The 8,101-nt window shown below is 43.0% G+C and overlaps 1 pseudogene; it reads right to left on the bottom strand.

Annotated features, from left to right (window-relative positions):
- Positions 1-208: 208 nt before the first annotated feature.
- On the bottom strand, positions 209-615 carry LOC110595477 (annotated as a pseudogene).
- Positions 616-8,101: the final 7,486 nt, after the last annotated feature.

The following is an 8,101-nucleotide window of genomic DNA, read 5'->3' as shown; positions in this document are numbered from 1 at the left end:
CTTTTATATTAAAAATTCACACACAGATGAAAATGGAAAAACTGCCAATACCTGATTTCTGTCCCCTCTTCTTCCACTTGCGATCATATACTTAGGTAACCTTTTGGCCCCATGGGGAAAAAAAAAATCTAATGTTCAGAACTACCAATAACAGGAAGAAGAGAATTTTTTTTTTTTTTAGAATGAAATGTTTCCCATCTTAGTGGATTTAAGCACGCTCTCCATGTATGCGGCATGCTGGATGTCTTTTGGCATAATTGTTACACGTTTGGCATGGGTAGCACACAGGTTGGTGTCTTCAAAAAGGTCAACCAGATAGGCCTCACTTGCCTCCTGCAAAGCACCAATAGCTGCACTCTGGAAGCGCAGATCTGTTTTGAAGTCCTGAGCAATTTCTCGCACCAGATGCTGGAAAGGAAGTTTACGAATCAGAAGTTCAGTGGACTTCTGATAATGTCTAATTTCACCGAGTGCCACAGAACCAGGCCTGTAACGATGAAGTTTCTTCACCCCTCCAGTAGAGGGCGCACTCTTGCGAGCAGCCTTTATAGCCAGTTGCTTCCTGGATGCTTTACCACAGGTTGATTTGTGGGCAGTCTGCTTTGTAGGAGCCATGGTATAGAGACCTCCTTACTTACCCTGCTTCTCCTTCGGCTGGAACTCAGCGAGCTAGAAGCGGCACTGGTGTTGGAGAGTGATGGCCATCCCAGAGGTTTTGAAAGATGTTTCTTCATTTTCATTTTTTTCTAGGAATCTTGATTTCTGCTTTGATTTCAGTGTTGACCCAGTAGTTGTTCAGCACATGCTGCTTAATGTCCATGTCTTTGTGGACTTTGGGGAAATTTTGTTGGTGTTGATATTTATTTTTATTCCAATGTGGTCTGAGAAGGTACATGACAATATTTCAACCTTATGGAATTTGTTTATGCTTGATTTATGGCCAAGGACATGATAGATCTTGGAGTACATTCCATGTAGTGATGAGTAGAATAGATATTCTGTGGTTGTTGAATGGAATAATCTGTAGGTATCTATTAAGTCCATTTGGTCAAGTGTCAAGTTTAGGTTCTGAGTCTCCTTGTTGATGTTTTGCCTCGATGATCTATCTAGGGCTATTAATGTCCCCTGCTATAACAGTGTTAGAGTCAATATCTTTTTTTAGTTTACTTAGTGGTTGCTTTATAAATGCTGTTGCTCCTGTGTTGGGTGCAGTGGCATGTTCATAGCTCACTGCAGCCTCAACCTCCGGGACTTTAGCAATCCCACCTGCCTAAACTTCTTAAGTAGCTAGAACTACAAGTGCACACTGTCTTGTCCAACTAATTTTTAAATTTTCTGTAGAGATTGGGTCTTGCTTTGTTGCACAAAGCTGGTCTCAAACTCCTGGCTTCAAGTGACTCTCCCACCTTGGCCTCCCAAAGTGCTGGGATTACAGGCATGAGCCACCACATCTGGGTCACAATGTTAATTTTCAAAGAATCAACCTCAACTCTCTTGGTACTTTTTATTATCATTTTTCTATTTAATTAATTTCTGATCTGATCTTTATTTTTCTTGTCCTTTCTTTGAGTTTATCCTAATGCTGATTTTCTTACTCAAATTGAGTGTTTAATTTATAATTTTGTAGTCTTTTGTAATATGAGCTCTTAATGCTATAAATTTTCCTCAAAGTACTACTTTACCTGTATCCTATAAGTTTTGATATACAGTGTTTTTATTTAACTTTGTTTTCTGATTTCTGACCAGGTATACCTGTAATCCCAGCACTGTGGGAGGTGGAAGTGAGAGGATTGCCTGAGCCCAGGGGTTTGAGACCAGCCTGGGCAACTTGGTGAGACTCTGTCTCTACAATAAATAAAAAAAAATTAGCTAAGCATGATGGTTCACACCTGTGGTTCCTGCTACTTGGAAGACTGGGGCAGAAGGATTACCTGAGCCCAGCAGGTCAAGACTGCAGTGGTTGTGAGGGGTGCCACTGCACTCCAGTCTGGATTACAGAGTGAGACTCCTATTCAAAAAAAAAGTCAAAATATATTTTTTAATGTTCAAATATTTTTTCCTAATTATCTTTTTGTTATTGAATTTGAACTATCTTCATTGTGGTCTGAGAAAGTGGTCTGTGTACCAGTTTTTTGAAACTTGATGAGGCTTTATGACTGAACTAAATATGTGGTTGATATTCATAAATGTCCCTTGTGCATTTCAAAAACATGTATTCTGCAGTTACATGGAATGCTCTGTATATGCCCATAATGTTGAGTTTGTTAATTATGTTGTTTGGAGAACAATTAACATAATTTATTGCCTGAGCCCTCATTACTGGGAGACTCTTTCATTATGGTTGCGGATTTATCTGTTTCTCCTTATGATTATGTACATTTTACTTTATATATTTTGAGATGTTATTAGGCACACAAGAGTTCTGGAACTTTATGAATTTTACCTTTTATCCTTATAAAGTTACTTTTAAAAAATTTTTGTAATTGACCTGTAGTTACATTCTTTTCCCTAAAGTTTATTTTACATGTATATTCATGTTTTAGGTATATTCTTGTGAATAGTATATAGCTGCATTTTATTTTTATTACGGGGTTTTTCCCCCCTGAAGTATTTAGGTTACTTACATTTTATGTAATTACTGATGTGCTATTGATCTATTTTTAGTTGTTGTTTTTTTTTTTTTGGAGTCAGAGTCTCACACTGTTGCCCAGGCTGGAGTGCAGTGGCACACTCATGGCTACTGCAGCCTTGACCTGCTGGGTTCAGGCAATCATTCCACCTCAACCTTCCAAATAGCTGGAACTACATGCATGCGCCATTATGCCCAGCTAACTTTTAAAATTTCCTGTGGAGATGAGGTCTCATCAAGTTGCCCAGGCTGGTCTCGAAACCCTGGGCTCAGGCAATCCTCTTCCCCCTGCCCCCCAAAGTGCTGGGATTACAAGCATGAGCCACCGTGTCTGGCTGTAATTTTTATTCTTTCTTATCTTCATTCCTTTTTCGTCTCCTTTCCTGCCTTCTTTTAGATTGACTGAGTTTTTGTTCCCTATATTCTATATGTTTCCTCTACCGGTTTGGAAATTATTTAGTATTGCTATTCCTTTAATTACCACCTGGTAAGTTTTACATAAAACTCAACTCATCGAAGCCTTAACTCCAAAGACACTTTTAATATTGTTTTAATACATTTTTGTTAATGTCTTTGCTTTGGAAAAGATTTTTAATTGAGGAAATAATAACATTTTTGCCTCCCTTTTGTAGATATTACCTCACTGTCTTCTAACTTCTTTTGAAGGTCAATTCTCAGTCTAATTGATGTTCTGTGCTGGTATTTAAATTTTTTTCATTGCTTTTAAGATTTTGTTGTCTTAGTGATCTTGTAGTTTCACTAAATTATATTAGTTGTGGATGTCTTTTTATTTACCCTGATTAAGGTTTGTTGGGCTTGACTCCATATATTGGTGGTTTTCATGAGTTCTTGAAAAAACTTTTTAGCTATGAACCCTTCAAAGATTACTTCTGCTCCAAAAAAAAAAAAAAAAAAAAAATCTCAGACACATGTGGGACCTTCTCACTTTATCTTGTATGTCTCTTAACTTTCCTGCTATATTTTTTACCTCTTGTGTCTCTGTGTTATACTGAATTTCTTCAAATCTCAGTTCCACATCACAAATATTCTCTTCAACTGTATAATCTGTTATAAAATTATTTCCTGAGTTTTTAGTGACTTAAGTTTTTCTGAAAAATTTAAATTATTTTTTGAATATTCTTTACTCATTTTCAAGTTGCCCTTCTGTTTCTAGAACTATATTAGACACGCATATTTGCTAATAATCTTACTGTATGGAGGAGTTTTATGTCTGATTCTGCTGTTATTTTTGGTTACCCTTGCTCATGGGGGCTGGTTTCCTTGCATATTTAGTAATTTCATACTGTGAGCTGCTCATTTTCCTTGCTGTTTCATATCTGAGGTTCCATAAGGCCTGGAATTAAGAGGAGAGCTTCCAAAAATGACTTATTTGCTTCTCTCAGTTGACTGGAGACATTGCCAGTTTGGGACCGTGTTATATTATCTGTTAGGGGTTTTATTGCACAATTCAGGTAGCATGTATTCATGCTGCAAAACTAACTGAGGGTCTACTCCTGACTAAAAATTCTTAGGGAGATTTTTTTTTTTCCCCTCCACTTCAAACCAACCTTTAAGACAAGAAATTTTACTTGCATTTGATTTTGGATTCACCATTACATTGGAGCCCTTTGGAGACCCAGCTTTATGGGGGAAATCTCTTATTAGATGCTCTTCCTTGGGAGAGTCTTTTGAGACAGTGAAAATTCATGGTTCGGCTCACTGGGCTTGGTGATTAACTGCAAGGTTAAAGATTTCAGAGCTCTTCTTACTTCTTCAGGTTTCCACACTCAACATTTGACCTGCATATTCTTTACATTCTTTCTAGCTATAATTTAAGATTTAAAAAGTTTTATCCAGTGGGTCTAGTTTTCCACAAAAGAGTATTTTCGAGGACCCTAGTCTAACATATTGCCAGAAAGAGACATCTTCTTTGAACGGTCTGACATAATTAATGATATACAATGAGAAACTTCCCTACACGAACCATTCTTGCATTGCTGCAGTAAACCTAGTTTGGGCATGGGTTGACCAACTTGGGGTATCAGTCTTCTGTATGCAGCCGGATTCTGTTTGCTATTGTCTTATTTGGATTTATGAGAATTCTTTTCTCACATGAGATTGGGCTATGCATTTCTTTTATTTTGGCTCTGTCTTTCTTGGTTTTGGTGTTGAAGTTATGCATGTTGGCTACCTTCATAAAAATAGTAAGCTAAATAGCACTAGGATCCTCTCTGGCCTGTTGTTCTCTGTGTTACACTTTGAAATTTGCCTCTCTGGTGTCCTCTCCTCACTCCCTCATGCTGAGCTTCAGGCCTGGTGATGAGGGACCCTCAGACCTTCTCTTCCCCCTTACAGACTTTTTCAGGAGTCTACCTCACAGACTGTCAGGAGCAATGATCTGCATTCTAGAGTTTGGGAGGAGCATATGTTTCCTGAGTTCCTGGGTTCAGCTTTTCCTCAGGTCCATCTCTGAGCCTCTCTCACAACTTGGTCCTGTAGCCATATTCCCCCACTGCCCAGGTATTCTTCCTCCAAGCCTTTGCTCTAGCTGGTTTTCCTGGCCTGGAATTCACTCATTCAATAGCAATTTATTGAGCGCCTACTATGTGTCAGGCACTGGGAATGCTGCAGTGTATAAGATAGACAAGATTCCTACTCTCATGAAGCTCATGGCCCATTGGAGATGGGAGGGGAACAGATAACCAACAAATAAGTACAATCCATGGCATACCATATGTGGTCACAGTGCAACAGGAGAAAAGGAAGACATTTGTTGGCAGCTTTTCAGCTTATGTGGGCATCTGTACATCAAGCCCACAATGTGCCTTGTGCCTTGTGTTATTTTTTTTTTAGAATTCTTAAGGTCATTTTTAGTACAATACTTTCCCATATATATTTCACAATCAACTTGTCAAGTTCCTGAACTATACTGGTAGGATTTTGATAGGGGGTCATGCTGAATTTGTAGACTCGGGACTGACATAACTGAGTTTGCCTATCTGTGAAGATGGCATCTTCCCTTTTTAAAAATTTTCTCAGTCACAGCAACATTTTCCCTCTTAATTCAAGTGTTCTCTGTCATATCCATAAAGGTTTTCTATGTGTTTTGTATCTTCTTGTTAGATGTATTTGGTTCCTTATGGCCTATGTTGCAGAATCTTTTTTTTCCTATTACATTTTCCATTCAGTGATGCCTGGTGTATAGAAGACCACTGAGTAGAGGACAATCTTGTATCCTACTGGCCAGAGCAGTCTTTCTAAAACCTTGCCCTGATGGCAATCCCTGTTCAGAGATCTTGGGATATTTGCTTTGCCTCAGTGGACTGGCCTATGTCCTTGCCCCTGGCAGGCCCGCTCCAGTGCTCTCTTGGTCAGGACCATTCTGGGGTTGACTCCCCACTTCCTCTCTATTCCAGTGAGACCTGCCCCTCCAGCTCCTCTGTGGGACTCCCCAACGGCCACTTCCCCACATAGTGGGGGCAGGGCCAGCCCTGGATGGTCAGAGCCCTGCCTCTGAGCCCCGGTGGTGCTCTGCCTTACCTGGAAGTGCTGGCAATGGGAGGAGGACCCAGCAGATCAGACCACAGGCTGCTTGGGCCTGGCTGGGTCTCAGGAGCTAGTGGCTGCTTGGCAACTGGGGCAACAGAGCAGCCCAGGTCACTGTTGTCAAGCAACACGGAACTCACCAGGGTGACCTTCCCTCTTGAGGTCTCACCCTAGGCAGGTCTGGGAACTGAGAGACTGGAGGGAGCTGGTTATAGCCTCCACATGGCTAAAACACGGTTGGTTCTTCCAGGGGAGAGGCAGATTTGGGTCCAGGCTGGCCCCTTGGCTGCAGCATCAGGGTAGCCCCTGGCAGAGCTTCAACCTCTGCCCTGGGTTTTTGTCAGGTGGTGCTGACTCACCCTCCCGGCAGCCTTCCTTGGCAGAGCCTGCCCCCACTAAACCCTCCGGACCCTTCCCTCCCCCAACAGACTACCTCTGCTGCTCTACCCCATGCCCCTCTCCCCATGCCACTTGTGGTTGTCACCCATCCTCTTGCATCAGCTCCCTCCAACCAGCCACAGACTGACTCAGGGTCAGGGCAGTGGAAAACTCCAAAGCCAAAGTTTTTTTTATTACGAGTCAAAAGGTGCTTGCTCACAAACAGTGTTGGGAAGAGGTACATTCCATAGCTCTGAGGGGAGCCCCAGGGGGCCACCCCGCCCCATCCCACTTTGTCAGTGGGCATCATAAGGCATTTCACACGTTGGTGTTTTCACTTTTGCATTTTTTTTGTTTTTTGTTTTTGTTTTTTTATAAAAACAAAACCAGTCCTGGAGTAGAAAGAAAAACCCTGTGATGAACTTTTAGGACTAAACTAAGTAGGAGGGGTTGGAGTGGGGGTTCTGAGGAGCTGGGATAGTGGCCATGTGGTCCAGTCTCCTCATGGTTGGCAGAAGCCACTGGAAGGAAGTAGGAGGAGAGGGCGGGGCACTGCTGACATGAAGGCCAAACTCAGACAGCCGCACCCTGTCTTCATCATTTTTTCACTTTCACATACTGTAGAAATTTAAGCAAAATAGCTATTTTATATGTATTTATATATCATATATATATATATATAAATTAGGCAAATAAAGAGTTCAGGGGGCACAGAGACAGGGCACCCCCGGAGCCATCTGAGGACGAGGCGGGATGCTAGGTCTCTGGTGCCCGGGTCACCAGCCCAGGCTGAGCAGAGGGTTTGTTGGTTATTGCTGATTTGGGGCCTGGGGCCTGGGTCTCGGGGCTGGGAGCACCTGCAGGCCCTGCCTTCCAGCCCTTCCTGGCCTCTTAAGGCTGGGGAGCTGTCCCAGCATTGCCGAGGCTAGGCCGAGGGCTGCTGCACTCAAATCCACATGGGGGACACCCTCAGTGCCCCCACTCCCATCAGTGGGTTGTAGCTCCTTGTGCTCTGCAGGGCCCAGGCAACCCCCTTGCGTCTGCTCTCTGTGGGGGGTGGGGAGCAGCTCAGATACAGTCAGGGCCTTGGTATGTTGAGTTACAAAATGCTCCCAACTCAAAAGGGGTCTGGCTTCCTGATGTCTTAAAAAGAAGGGGCTCTAACCAGGACACTTTTGTGGCAAGAAAGCACACTTGGAAAGCTGTCTGCTAAATGCTGTTCTAAAAATATTTACTAAACATTATGGCTGGAAAGAAATGGAGATCATATTTCTAAAAATGTCTAAAGAGGCTCCCCTAGGAGGGCCAGTTCCTCCCTGGATTGGGGGCTGGTGACGAGGGCAGCCCACGGCCCGGGGCCAGCCGGCCTGAGTTGTGGTAGCTGGGAGCTGGGGTTCCGATGGGGCCCAGGTCCGTCATGAAGGGGCACAGGTGACCCGGCGCACCGGGGGACTGGAGAGAACCCGGGTCAGCCCGTCCTCTTTCCAAGGAGGGAGCCCCAAAAAAGTGTTTAAAAAGGGGGGATAGGAAACAGGAGAGGGGCCGGGG

Source organism: Carlito syrichta, unplaced genomic scaffold (assembly GCF_000164805.1).
Source record: "Carlito syrichta isolate Samal-C Ts95f unplaced genomic scaffold, Tarsius_syrichta-2.0.1 Scaffold302276, whole genome shotgun sequence".
NCBI classification, from domain to species: Eukaryota; Metazoa; Chordata; class Mammalia; order Primates; family Tarsiidae; genus Carlito; species Carlito syrichta.
Note: the sequence above shows the minus strand (reverse complement) of the source record. Positions and strands in the feature narration are given on the sequence as shown.